At 38.5% G+C, this 14,580-nt stretch overlaps 1 non-coding gene across 1 annotated transcript; it reads left to right on the forward strand.

The window, feature by feature from the left end:
• Nucleotides 1–1,912: 1,912 nt before the first annotated feature.
• Nucleotides 1,913–2,015, forward strand: LOC149821091 (small nucleolar RNA R71). Its single transcript, XR_016426943.1, has one exon. It is a non-coding gene; the product is annotated as a small nucleolar RNA R71 (small nucleolar RNA).
• Nucleotides 2,016–14,580: the final 12,565 nt, after the last annotated feature.

The raw sequence follows: 14,580 nt of genomic DNA on the forward strand, positions 1-14,580 counted from the left end.
TCTACATGGTACAAATCTAAAGAATCCTCAGTAATATACAACTCGGGCTGCTCTTCCACTAACTCATGTGCAATATCTACATGAAAGCAGTCCATGTCTCCCGCTGGTCCCATCGCGGCATTGAAAATATTCAGCTTGACCTTTCTATTGCCGAATGAGAGATCCATGGCTCCGGTCCTACAGTTGATGCACGCATTGGCAGTTGCTAGGAATGGTCTGCCTAAAATGATCGGAGTTTGGTGTTGGCTATCCACTCCTTCCATATCCAGAATAATAAAATCGACGGGGAAATAAAAGTCATCCACTTTAACTAGCACGTCCTCCAAGATACCTCTCGGTACCTTGACAGAATGATCTGTCAGCTGAAGTGTAATAGGAGTCGATCTCATCTCTCCTAGCCCGAAAGAATCAAAGAAATACCTGGGCAGAATGTTCACACTTTCTCCAAGATTGAGCAATGCGCGTTCTATCCGGATGTTCCCTATAGTATAAGCAATGTTAGGGGCTCCAGGGTCCTTGAGCTTTGGTGGTGTCTGATGCTGAAGTACTGAACTCACCTGCTCAGTCAGATGGACCCTGTTAGGAACTCTCTCTCTAGATTTCCGCTTCTGCGTACATAGCTCCTTCAAGAATTTGGCATATGCCGGCACCTGCTGAATCGCATCAAGCAGAGGTAAGTTGATCTGTACATGCTTGAAGATGTCAAGCATGTCCTGGATCTTCGCACCCTGCTTCCCTCTAAACCCGGGAGACTCTAATGCTTTGGGATAGGGTGGTGGGGGAATATACTCTGCTGACTCCTCCTCTTTGTGAGAAGGCCCACTTCTATCATTCTTTTGCACTAAGAATGAAGATGATGATGATGAAGATAATGAAGATAATGAAGATGATGATGGGGATGGGGATGATAATGATGGCTGAGCTGACGTAGGTGAAACAATGGTCTCTGGTTCCTCTATCCTCTCTCTAATCTCTCTCTCTGCTCTCGACGTGATACTCACGTCCACTCCTCAGGGCCATAACAGATTTGGCCTGCTGCTGTGTCTCAGTATGAAACAGGCCTCCAGTCATCTGGTCCTTACCCTTCGGGTTCATGACAGCCTGACTCGGAAATGTACCCTTGGGTCTCCTACTAATAGCCTCAGCTAACTGTCCCATTTGCGACTCTAACTTCGCAATGGACTGCGTATGTGAGCTCAATATCTGGCTACACTTCTCGAAGGCATTCTGATTAGAGGTTTTCACCTCCTGGAATGCCTGGAGAAGTCTCTTCTCAAAAGATGTCTGCGGGGCAGACTCCTGCTGAATCGGGGGAGGGACTGAAGAAGAAGACTGAGAATAGCTCGGCCTCTGAAATGGCTGAGTAAAAGATGGCTGCCGAGCTGGCTGAGAGGATGTAGGCATCTGCATGGAAGACTGTGGATTCTTCCATGAAAAATTGGGATGGTTACGCCAACCCGGATTATATGTCGATGAAAATGGGTTATTCGGCGGTCTGACGTAACCCTGAGCTGTCTGAACTTGTTCTTGAACAAATTCAGGATACTGAGCTGCCGACGGGCACTCAGTGATATCGTGTGCTGGACTGGCACACAGAGTACACACCTGCTGTGTAGTGGGTGATCCTGAGAGAAGCTGGTCCAGCTTCTGAGCAATCATGTCTACCTTGCACTGTAGTGCAGTAGATGGACCAATCTCAAGAACACCAGCTTTCTTCTGAATGCTGGGTGTGGCTCTATCCGAATGAGAACTCGAAGCATGGTGTAGGGAATTCTCGGCCAATGTATCAAATAACCTTCATGCTTCGTCCTCACTCTTTAGCATGAATGTCCCTCCACATGAAGAGTCGATCATCTGACAATTCTTGTCAGACAATCCATCGTAGAAGCTCTGCACCAGTTACCATTTCGGCACCTGATGATGGGGACATTTCTTGAGGAGATCCTTCATTCTCTCCCAGGTCTCATGAAAGTGCTCACCATCTAGCTCTGAAAAGCTAGTGATGGCTCTACGATATTGGTTCGTACGACCAATGGGAAAGTATTTCCGAAGAAACTCCTGTTGTAACTGATCCCAGGACTCTATTTCTACAGAATCTAAGGACTTTAGCCAATACTTGGCTTTATCCTTCAATGAAAAGGGGAATAGAGTCAACCTCAAATTTAAGACTCAACTAATTAGGTCAACTAAGTTAACTAAATTAACCCTATTTAAGACCTATCTAATTAGTAACCTACTAATTAACCTAAAATTAATTCAAAACTCAACGAATTCAATAGAGAAGGTTGGAAAAATAAGGTAATAAATGTGAATGCTTGAAGTTTTGGAATAATTAGATTATCAAAAATCGCCCCAATTAAATAGGAAGTTACACTCCTTAATTGTCTTTAAAACTCACTTTGGAAAAACCAAAAAGTCCAATCTAGAAACCCACGATTTTTGCTTTCCAAGATTGAATTAAATTGCCTTTATTTCTTTATGGAAATCGTGGAACCTAGATTGGAAGTTAAATTGAATTTCAAAAACACTTTCCAAAGCTAAATAGTAACTCCTTTTTTAATGCACACTCAAAATTTAATGCTCCTTTGAATGCTCCACACGATTTTTGAAGAGTCTACTGTTTCAAAAAACTTTTCAAATTCAATTACCTTAATTACCTTCCTTCTAAAAAATCGCCAACCCTAATTGAGCTACTTTCTAAGCTAAGACAATTAAAACCACCTAGGGAATAAAAAGACTTAAATGGAAATATGATTTTCTAGGATTAAATGCTACACAGAATTCCAAAACTAAGTTAAATGGTTCCTAAAAACGGCTAAGGCAATAAAACCTAATACATTAAACCTAGACACCTTCCTAACCTACCTAATTGCAATCAATACTTACCAAAGATAGCCTAGAGCTCGAATGGAGCTCCAATGGCTGCCGCCCCACCTTGGGGAAGAAGAAGACCAACAAAAACAAAAATACAAACTAAAAAAAAACGATTAACTAAGTAACAAATACTTTGATAAAGCTAAATTAATATATAATCAAAAACTCCTAATTACACAAATGCAAACATGAACAACACTATGCTGGAATTCATAAAATACCGAAACACTCTAAATTACCTAAACATTATTCTAATGAACAAAACATAAAAAAAAAAATTTGCAAACGATTAAATCACTTTCTAAATCTATCTAACTTCAAGAACAAAATACATCACGAACACAAGAACTCAACTGAACTAAGTATTAAACATGCAGCCGAACGAAGACATTCATTAAAAACATAAAGAAAATAAAACTCGATTTTTGTAATTTTTTCTATCAATCAAAAGAAACTACCTAAAAATTGAAAACACAAAGAAAACAAGGATTAAGACAACCCTAAAACGATGAATTTGACTCACCCAACTCTAAGAGACTGTTAACTAACACACAAACAGAAAATCACACGAATGGCATAAAAGAATCACCTACACTTGCATGATTTTAATCATTCATTCACGATTTTATCAAAAATCCTTCATGCGACACATAATAAATTCATTTTCCTAAAATGAAAAGTAAAAGGTACTGAAATAAACAAAACTCACACACAACACACAGCAACACTACAGAAAAAAAAAAAAAAACAAGAAAGTTTTTGTAAAACCCAAGAATCGGCTAGAAATAGTCTAGCCGATTTTTGTATTTTTCTTTTCAATTTAACTAAAAACCACAACACACAACCAAACGACTAAGATGAATCAAAATAAACACTTTTTTTTATTGGATTTTCAGTAGAACAGAACCAAGAACACACCTATGACAAATTTGAAGAATGGGCTAGATGAAGATCTAGCCGATTTTAACGTTTTGGGTGAAAAATAAAAAAAATAAGATTTAAATGAATCAATCAAGCAAATAAACCTAAGCTAACGTGCTGGCCTATGCACGAAATTTATTCTAAGGTTCAAAACAAAAAGAAAAACAAGAAACACTTAGAAAAATAAGAAAATAAAATCAACACACAATTCGGTTTTAGCTAGAAGAGAAGGAAGAAGAAGACCTACCTCTTGGGTGATCCGACGACCGGGGGGATGAAGAAGAGCGGACCGTGGCTTGATCTTGACGTCCCAAACAGTTCAAGAATGCTGGAACTTCACCAAAAACAACACTTTTGCAGCTGCTACACGTTGGAGATCCACCGAAGATGGAGTATGCGCCGATTCTCGATCGGAGGGTGTAGAAAACCGGATGGAGGTAGGGCCGGTTCACCTTGACATGTGGTTCGCACTACGGATCAAGGTTACTAGTCTCCACCTCTGCTACACCTGCAAAAACACAGAAAAATGGTGAAAACGCAACAAGGAAAAAGGAAGAAACGTATAGAAATCACAAGAGAGATCGAAATATGCTTGGAACCCAAGCATAAACCGGTCTTCAATGGCCAAAACGTGGGAGAATGGAAGGGAAAAAGGTGTTGGATCTAGAAGCACTGCAGGGGGCATCAAATCCAAGCCAAAGACGTCTAGAGCTTCTCTAAAAATCGTATTTATACTTTTGACATTTTTCAGAAAGAAGGTTAAAAAAAATATTTTGCTAGGCGCCACTTTCTGGGGGGGTTTCTGCAAAACTTTTTGAAATGGATATGGATAGGTGTGTGGGTTGGGTTTTGGGCTTTTTAAGGGTTGATCCAAAGTCCAAATAACCTAATTGGGTCGGATATGGATCCGATCCACCTCGAAATCCGTGCCCAAACACTGAAATAGCCATAACTCTCTCATTTTAACTCTGATTTTTCTAAAATTCGAACCATAACCCCTTACTATCAAAATACATCTAAACATGGGTTTAAAACCTTAAACTTGTTACAAAATGCATGAAAAACGTATTAACATGATGTGCATTTCATGCATCATCACGGACCACTGTGTTGATGTAAGGTCGAACTCTGGCACGACTCCTGATAGCAGCCGCATCTCTATGTGCTTCTGTTTTGAGAAAACTGTCGAACACACCGCTCCGGATGATAGTAAGCACAGAAGAATGGACCAAGCAACTTGAATCTCTTGCCATATGCATAGGTGTATCTGGGAGGTGATAATTCTCGATCAAAATAGTCTCATACCACTTCTTCTTCCTGCAGATAATCGATCATGAATCGGTACCGTGCAACTGGAAGAAGTTCCTTGCCGTTGTATCTAAACGAACTAGCTTTGGTCGGCACATGCTGAAGGAACCAAGACTGAAGAGCATAGATACATCCCTCGACTAAAATGGACTCTCACATTATGAAGCGGGTCAGTCCTCTGTATAAAAAAAAAGCAAGTGCGGCCATGGCTATCGAGAGACGACTGGTCTATCGACTTCCCCATCTCCTCATAAGCTGAACTATTCTGACATTTACATAGTTCTGTCCGTCTGGAAAGAAAGCAAGTCCCATAGTGCACAAAACCATCGCATGTTGAATTCTCTCTCGAGCTGTTCTGAACAACGAGCTGACTTCTACAAATTCTCCATACTGTCGATAGATCTCGATCAGGCTCACGTACTCAATCCCGTTTTCTTCAATCAGTGGCCAAGACTTGTGCCCTGTTATGCGAGTCACGACATCCTTAGGGTCTAGACCCTTGACATTGACCAAGAACTGCTACTCTAACAGATCTCCAGGCTGACCGGTTGGCTCAGGCAGTCCCATAATCTCTGAAAACTCATCCATCAATAGCGTCATCTCGCCCCACGGGAACCAGAATGTGCAAGTGCGCGAATTCCACCGTTCTGCCAGTGCATGGATCAGATTGCCATTAACTGTCAACTTCCCCACGGCAGATGCCAGTTCCAACCCACAATCGCTCAAGTGGTCCGGAAACATATGAGAGAAGTTTTTGAACCAAATGTAGTACCACCGGGGGAAGAAGGGTCCGGTGCTGAGAGCTCGATGCTCGGAAAGACATTGTCGCACCTCGTAGAAGATGTGACCCTCAGGAAAAACAGAGTCAAGCTGACTGAATGCCATTGGACTGAAAGATAGGAAAATTGAAATTTAGACATTGAAAAAATACAAGAATTTTGAAAATTGCAGGCAGGATAAAAAGCTAGAAATTCGAAGTCTAGAGGAACGAAAGAATGGAAAATAACCTGAAGTTTTGAAGAAAAGGTGGATAATTTGAAAAAATCATCCAGGGTTTTTGAGAAAAAAGAGATATTTAATAAAAGATGAAAAATGAGGTATTTTGGAAAATTGTTCGATATTTTGGAAAAATTGGGAAAAATATGAAAAAATAAGGCGAAAATGAATATCATACATTCAATTACAAACAATTATGCACATACAACAATCCCTAAGAAGCCAACTCTAAATGCATTGATTTTGAAAGAGCTTTAGGACCCTAATCCTGACTCTAGGCTCAGATCAACTATGTCCAATCATGCTATGCCGATATACTCGAGCCGAGGCTCGATGTACGTGGCATAAAACTCATCTCCGGGTCTAGGCTTGTGTTTTCCCAACAACCTTGAGCGCCTGCCGATATACGTTGGACTATGGCCCTTGGTACGTGGCAGGGGGCGTTAGCCCAAATAAGTGGCCCAGTTGTGAGGCTCTGTCCCGAACTATGGTTCTCGAAGAGAGCCCAGCAACGTGAAGACCGGGTAGACATAGGTGGGGTGGTTTTTGAAAAATGATCACATGCAGACAAATAGAGAGCTCTAAATCCTAAAGAGATAGAATTTTAAAATATTTGAAGAAGCAAACATTGTTTTCATACAAGTCCTAGATTGAGGAGTGTTGTATTTCAGACCTAAGTCTAAGGGAGCATGCATAATTCTCCTTAATATGGTTCTACCAAACCTTGCCTAGTCTACATGCAATCCATGTCAGCTGGGTTCAAGTCTAGGCTCTTAGGTTCACATGATATCAGAAATTAAAGCTGACATTTCATAGAACATAATTTTGATAATTAAGCTAAGTTAAAGCATACAATTGATCAGGCGAAGACAGGTCCCATCACGGTCGCCAAACCTGTTATCATCGCAAAAAAAATTTTCCCTCCCTTGCGAGAGAGAAATGAATTTCGCGAGTCAAACTCGACCAAAGTTTTGAAAATGGTTTTTGAAAATTAACTCGCCTCCATTTTGAAAATTTGCGAGAAAATTTCGTGGAATGGGATCCGCCTGTCAGTACGAGGTTCAACCGTTCCTGGCGCCTTTACCAGGGGTAATTGAACCAAGGACCAATTATGTGCTTTAACTCGACTCAAATAGCTAAATTATGCTCTATTTTTCCTAGAATGCACAAAGAATCAGGCTTGTGCTATGAAATTTTGAAAGTAATGCAAGTTTGAGAAAATATGATGTTTGCTTTGAAGAATTGAAATATGCTTGAAAATTGATTGAAAAAGTACTTGAAAATTTAATTCTTGAGAAAATCATTGAATTTCATTGGATCTCCGAAATTTGCATTGGAAAGTGATTTCTCAGGAAAATTTGAACTTTAGAAAATTGATTTTGAAATTTGAAAATTCTGAGAAAATCAGGAAGTTCATTGGAAAAGGGATTTCTGAAAGGGAAAATGAATTCTCAGGAAAACGGGAATTCTGAGAAAATGGATTTCTGAAAACTTGGGATTTTGAAATTTGAGAATGTTAAAACATAGGAAAATCTTGATTTGAACTTGGAAAATATTTTGAAATCTCATTTGAAAATTTAGAATTCTGGGAAAATCCAATCCTCAGAAAGACTTGGTAAATCCTTGAGAAAATTGATTTTTCTGAAATTGAAATTAGAAAATAAATTTGAAAATAATTCAATTTGAATGATATGAATGAATGAATATGAATTTAAAAAGGGAATTTCATTGAGGAATTGGGAAATCCTTTTAAAACTTTGAGAAATGCAGTGCATTTTGAAGTTAGCCTAAGAGTATAGGCTGAATGTGGCTGATATAAAGATCATAAATCTTGGTTTTCTTCGTATTCTGACTATGGCCATAAATACGAATCGAACCAAGTTTATAAACTCCATAAAATCTTGTGCACGTGTCATTCGTGTAAACCATAGTGGATTTGAAATCAATGCATATGGATCATATATCAGATATTGGAATTTTGCATAAATTAAACTATATGCAATGCAACCCTATTCTAAGCAGAAAAGTAACTCTTATTCCAAATATTACATTGATTTTTACATTGAATTGAAATAAAATAAATAAAAGCTAAATCTTCTTCTTGAATGTTCCTTCAAAACTAGAAAACAAGGTTAGCACAAAAATGTAGGTTTTTCTGAATTTATCTGAAAATATGGGAAATTATCGGATATTATTCAGATATAAACCCAAAATCATACCCCCTTTGATATAAACATGATAAATAATGAATAATTTTTGAAAAAAAACTTGAAAAATCGAAATTGGGGTCAAAATTACCAAAATACCCCTGATGACCTTGAAATCAAGGTTTTCTAAAAGAATTTTTGTAAATTTTGGAATTTTGAAAATCAAATGAAATAAATCAAACATAATATGATAAAATATGATGATATGCATGAAACTTTGGAGAATTAGAAATTGAAATTTCGAAATTTAGGTCAAAATGACCAAAATACCCCCGATAACAAGACTATGGCCTTGAAACCAGGGTTTTCAGAAATAAATTTTGCAAAAATGGAAAATGTGAAATTCCAATGACATTGAAATTAACCTTAATATGATATGAAATGCTTATTTATATGAATAAAACCCTAAAATGGCGAAAATATCATAAAATATCAAATTTAACCTAATTTTCGCTTCTGAATTTAAAGATAAACTAACACATGGAGCAAATGAACTTGGAATTAAACCAAATTTGGCATGGACACCTAAAATAACCCTAGAAACAGAATGGAGCTTGAAAATATAATTTTTTTGTATTTTTAAATATGGAAATTCAAATAAAAACCCTAAATTTTGTGATTTTTGCCTAAAATGTTGATTCTAAAGGGGATTTGGGATATCAAACTTCCATAAAATTTTCCCAAATTTTATGAGGTGACAGAGGACAGTAAGGCTAGGATTTTTGCATTTTATACTTTCTGGTTTTGACCTATGGTCGGAGTTTTGCCACTCCGGCAAGTCGGATCGGAATCCGGCGACTCTAGGATTTAGGGGAAACAGACAGGTTTCGGTAGAAAATGTGGGAAAAATAGTAAACAGATGAGAAAAAGTCTGAAATTGTGGAAAACTATCCCTGACAAACAGGGAAAGTTTTATCTTTTGACACAGTTGGGATTCGGGTTACGGTTTGGAAAAGGCCACACTGTTATCAGAGACCTAAATCTCTGGAATTTCTCGACATTGGAATCTGTTAGACAGAAAAAGAAAATCCGAGCAAAATACTGAAACAGATCCAAACATTCCCAAATTTTGAGAAATGACAGGAAATAATATTAGGAATAACTTTCGTGTTGAAAGTTTTTGCAAACGAGCTACAGATTGGGCGGACTTGATGCATTAAAGTCTGTCTATACCCTGATGAAGGAAAATTAAGATTTTCTCAGGGGTCTGAGAAATCCGATTTTTGACAGAGATCAAAACTTTTGGAAAAACCTCAAAATCTCCATATTCTTAGTAGATTCAATCATGAATCTACTGTGATTTTTCTAGGACAATCCGGATCTCCCACAAGGGTGAATTCGAAGGTTTGTGTCTGATAAAACAGAAATTGAAAATTCCAAAGGATTAAAATCCAGTTTAGAACTCGATTTATTGAATGGGGTTGCAAAACCCGATTTGACTTGGGTCTTTCATAGGAAAACAGGAACACATAGATGCATTTAATAAAAAATTATCAGGATTTATGGGCAAGAAATCAAATATAAAATGCTGACTGGATTAGACACCAAAACTAACCTCTACAAACTAAAAGATACATATTAATGAAACTAAACAAGATACTTATAAAACAATAACATAAACTAAGTATGGTATCTAGAGTATGTAATCTATATGAAAACAATAATAAAATAACAGAAAATCATGGAGATATGAATTTTTATATTTATATTGGCTATTGAAATGAGGGATTCAATCCATTTGAACGGATGAATCGCCTCATTCGTATAGCCTTGTCATACAAACATTTCATGTGGCTTAAACCTATAATGCAAGGTCAATCCAATTTTCATTTTTGATTTCTCACTGTATTCATAACACAATACCGAAGAACCTTATATTATTATTCAGCAAGAAAACAATAATCAAAACAATGAGAAGAATCAGTATTTACCTTAGGAAGGGTGGCCTTACTTGAACCGGCTGAAGGAAGAGGCTATGGAGCTTTGGCTGGAGGTCTTGGAGGAGCTGGACTTGCTGCAATGGATGATGGGAGAAGGTTGTGCATGAGAAGGAGTCGCTGCAGAAGCTGAAGGTGGCGCTGTAGTGGTGGTTTGCGCCGATGGCTTTGATGCAGCGGGTGGCTGCTGCTAGATGGAAGTGGAGGTTGTTGTTCTTGCTGTAGAGGGGATGGAAAAGATGCAGCCTCTTTGTTGGTTGAAGGCTTCCTTAGAGATAGTGCTGGAGGTGTTGGAGGTGTTGCAGACCTGCTGAGGATGGCGTGCTGATGGTGGAGGCTGCTGGAAGTAGAAGATGGTTGCTGGCTGGTGCTTCAAGGTGGAGCAATGGCTGCCACAAACGGAGGAGTTGTTGTGTGTATAGCAGCAAAGGAGAGAGGGAGATAGCTAATGGGAGAGAGAGAGGGGAGCAACCGTTCCTTTTTTTTTCTTTTATGATAACTTAGGCTGTTTATCTTCTCCTCAACTTAGGTCTTGATAACCTAATGAAAAAGAAGATCCCACCCTTTACGTGAATGGGTTGGAGGCTAGGGAAAAAGAAGGAAGTAAGGGAAGAAGGAAAGAAGGAAGGGAAGGAAAAGGAAGAAAAGGGAAAAAGAAAGGAAAGAAAGAAAAGGAGGGAAAAAGGAAAAGGGAAAGAAAAAATGAGAAAAAAAATGGAAAGTGGGGCTAGAGGCTTGAGCGACCACCTTGTGGGTCCCACCTCTCTAAAATGCAAAAAAAAAAAAAAAATGAACAAATAAAAGAAAATTGAAAGGAATAAAAGAATATTTTTTTTAATAAAAAAGAAATGTAAATGAGTGGGCCATCTCAGAGCGGGTCCAAATTTCACTTTTAAAATTCATTTTGATGATTAGAGGGGTAAAATAGTCTTTTCAGAAAATTTCCACACGAAACGAGCTATTTTTGGCAGTTTTTGAAACGAGCTCGGATTTTGAAGTTCAATACCCCATTGCGAAGCAAATCCAGTGTAGAATTTAAAAATTTGATTTTGAAAGAAATCCAGATTGTTTTTCTCAAGAAAACACTTCCAAATTTTTTTCTAGATGAAACGAGCTATTTTTGGCAGTTTTTGAAACAAGATCGAATTTTGAAGTTGAATACCCCATTGCGAAGCAAATTCAGTGTAGAATTTAAAATTTTGATTTTGAAAGAAATCCAGATTGTTTTTCTCAAGAAAATACTTCCAAATTTATTTCCAAATGAAACGAGCTATTTTTGGCAGTTTTTGAAACGAGCTCGGATTTTGAAGTTCAATACCCCGTTGCGAAGAAAATCCAGTGTAGAATTCAAAATTTTGATTTTGGAAGAAATCCATATTGTTTTTCTCGAGAAAATACTTCCAAATTTAGACTCCCGGGGGTAAAAATGTCAATTTTAGAAACCTATGGTTTTGAAGTTAATTTCTGAAAGCTTTTAAAACTCGATCTGGATTGAAATTTATAAAACTAGAGTTCTGGACTTCGAAAATGAAATGAAATGTGATGAAATGCTGAGAAATGATATGAAATAAAATGAAATGATAAGAAATGACATGAAATGCTATGAAAAATGCTAACCTTGAATAAAGAATTTTGGATGTCAGACCCCGATTGACACTTGTATCAGTTTAAAAAGCATTAAAATTGATAAAATTTGCAAAATAGCTCAAGAAATGGTTTTCGGGACTCTACTGGGTCAGAGTGACACTGAAAATTGGGGTTCGAGCTGGATTGAACTGAGATGAGCTAGATTGAGCTGGGTTTTAGAGTTTCAGAACTCAAATAAACTGACCAGGCACTGACTCAACCGACCTTTCCGACTGAATTTTTAAGAAAAGCTGCCATTTTTAGAGAAATGGTACGGAATGATCACTGGAGCAAAGTAAATTACGAACCTGAGCTGGGTTTGAGCTAGAACAAAGGTCAGTAATACTGATATGAACTAAAATCAAAGCTTGAACACTAGCTCAATTGATTGAACTCAACTCAATTTCAGCTGAAAGAGCTAAAATGGACTAAAATGGGCTCCTAGACACTTGGAAATGGTTTTTAACTGAAACTGGAGCACTTGAACTCCTGGTGAGATCAGATTAGACTCAGGGAAACATGACTGACTGTGAATGACTGACTCAGAGACAATTGGTTTGGATTTGAGTGAGAAATGAGCTCATTTCTGAAGAAATGATCCCATTTTGGCCGGAATGGTCAGAAATGAAAATGGCCTGTTCATTGTGAGCTCAGATGAGCTTAAGATGACTGATATTCTAACTGTCCTGAACTGACCAATGAGCTTAGTTGACTCCGACTGACTGGGGTCTGAGATGACCTAGGGGTAAAATGGTAATTTTCCTAATAAAAGTTGGTAAAATGGTGATTTTCTGAAACTGACTCGGGGTTTGACTCCTACACTGACCTAACAGGGTTGGCACTACACGAGGAGGGTTGTTTGAGAATGAGTGAGAAAAATTTGAGGTGTTTACAGTAACAAGGCACATTTTCCATTGTTTATTTCTCTTTCAAAGAATGACAACACAATTGTCGTAATTCCTGCGACAACGCAATCCCTAGTAATGGGATACCTTTTTCAAATTATGTACCATATTTCCAGCAAATATTTCTTCCAAAAAAAATAATTCCTTTAGAATCTAATCAGGTCTTTGTCCTGCAGAGAGCATTTGTAGCATTTAATGGTTCAGACAAGATCAAGAAGAAAAACAACATCATCTCAGTACTCATCAACTTCAAAAGAAGAGATGGACTCCCCACATTCAGTCAGGAGCTAGGGTCAACAAGAGGACGATGGCATAGATCCGCAGATGTATGCCATGTTCCAGAAGATGATAAACAAAATGATGAGCAAGTAGGCCGGGACCAGTTCAGAGAAAAATCCATTTAGGCAAAAGTTCCATGGTCACAAGGCTAAAAAATCCATAAAGACTTCCAAGAAGCAGGTTCAGCCAGAAGAAATCTCAGATGGAACAGAATCAGCAGAAGACACCGATGAAGAATATGAGGTGCCCCCAACATTTCAGAAATATGGCCGGGAGCAAAGGGGTGCCCGCAAACTGAAAAGTCAGGTCATAGAAGATCCATTGCAAGCACAGTTCAGGAAAATGGCTAGAGTTGTCAAAGATTTACAAGCCTGGGACAAGGGCAAGAAAGTCTTCACTAGCGAGGACTTCTATGATGGCCTAGAAGGGGATGATGATCTCGAAAACCTTCCCCAAAAATTCATCAAGTTTGATGGTTCTGGCGACCCCAAAGCACATCTCGCCATATTCTTCGTCGAATGCTCTAGGTTCAAGAGGGACAACAGAGCACTATTTCTATGTTTCCCCTGCAGCTTGGAAGGAGTTGCAGCTAAATGGTATGCTGAGCATATCAATCCCATCGAGCTCAAGGAGTTTGATAAAGTTGTGAATTTGTTTATTGAATGCTTCCTGTTCAACACAGAGGCGCTCCCAACATTAAGCCATCTCTGCAATCTAAGGCAGAATGAAAATGAAAATGCAAGGGATTTCATTCATAGATGGAGGTCAACTTGCAACAAAATGAGGGACCCCATATCAGAAAGGCATGCCTTATCCCTGATTCTCAACAATTTTTTGCAACCTCTGAGAGGATTAATCTCCACTGCACCATCCAGGACTTTTATTGAGCTAACTGAATGAGCCGAATGACTCGAGCTAAGCGTGGAGAATGGAGTCTATGAGGGCTTCACATTTTCCAAGAATAACCCCCAAGGTGAGCAGAAAAAGAAAACTCATTTCACTTACTCTGTCAGCAACAACAGCAATAGCAGTCGAAATCATTACAAAGGGCAGAAGAAAGATTATTGCTATGGCACAGGCAATGTAAACAACAAAAGTGATCAGAAAGGGAAGCCTGCTTCTCAATACAACAAGCCCTCGTAGCAAGATCAAGGGCCAAAACTGCGCGAAAAGACCAAACATGAAGGATGGAGCTACGACAAGAAATTCACTCCTCTTGACCAATCACTCGAAGATGTACTGGAGTATATGCTGTCGAAGAAAATAATCAAATTGCCTAGACTGGTCGATCCCCCTGTGCCTATGGGGAAGTGGAAAGACCAATTCTGCAAGTTCCACAGGACAGTGGGACACAACACTATGAACTGCTTTGTTCTCAAAAATATTGTCCAGGATTACATTGATAAAAATCTTTTGGTGGAAGGAGATGAAGAAGAAAAGATGGACATTCTAAATTGGCCATTTCCTCCGCACACCACAACAGTAATCACTGAACAGCCATTCCATCCTCAAGAACACATCAAACCG

The sequence above is a fragment of the Nuphar pumila genome, chromosome 12 (assembly GCF_984573655.1).
Source record: "Nuphar pumila chromosome 12, dmNupPumi1.hap1.1, whole genome shotgun sequence".
NCBI classification, from domain to species: Eukaryota; Viridiplantae; Streptophyta; class Magnoliopsida; order Nymphaeales; family Nymphaeaceae; genus Nuphar; species Nuphar pumila.